We start from the raw sequence: 825 nt of genomic DNA on the forward strand, positions 1-825 counted from the left end.
CGTTTGTCATTTCTCTTGCACTTTAATTGCCATGAAAGTACAGAAGTTTCTCACCCTCGATCGGGATGAAAGAAAACTTCTCAGATTTCTCTCAGGTTGACTCCACACCCGAGATAACCATCAGAATCCACTAATTTGCAATATACTATTACAATGACCTGTTTTCTAAAATAGCCTTTAGGGTCCAGACAAGAAGGTGCAGGGTGCATTGATAGCACACAAAAAGCCACATCCATGCTGAATCAGTTAATGAGCTTATTGCAAATGTCCTGTTGTGGCTGCCATTACTGAGGCCTTAAGGGGGTGTCAGCACAAAAGCCAGGTAATAATACTGTGGCTTCTTTGCTCCGTGTTGCTTATCAGTGAAACCACACAACTGCAAGCTGCCTTGAGGCCCTGAGCTGAGGACGCTGTTTTAATTGGGTCAGTCTGATTCTACAGCCTGTTGCCACCACATGAGTGAATAGAGAGAGCTATTTATGAGGATGTACAAGGTGTTTCAGACTGCACACACACCTGGAACGGTCTACTGCTCCATTATGAAGATTTACCACAGTTCTTGCAGAGTAAAATAGTTTTATATAGCATTTATAGTAGGATCATAGTCAGTGTCGGGGGTAATGCATTATAAGTAACACAAGTTATGCAATCAGATTACTTTAACACATTACTTTTATATCGGCGTTACTTTTTCAAATAAATAATGCCAGAATGTTTCCCATGTATTGACTGGCAGCTCTCCTGTCCTCATGTTGAGAGAAATCGGGAGTAAGTGCAGAGACTTTATGTGCACTGTGTAAACATGATGGTTACTATAGTTCTAGA

The sequence above is a fragment of the Sinocyclocheilus grahami genome, unplaced genomic scaffold (genome assembly GCF_001515645.1).
Source record: "Sinocyclocheilus grahami isolate Dianchi unplaced genomic scaffold, SAMN03320097.WGS_v1.1 scaffold10448.1, whole genome shotgun sequence".
NCBI lineage: Eukaryota > Metazoa > Chordata > Actinopteri > Cypriniformes > Cyprinidae > Sinocyclocheilus > Sinocyclocheilus grahami.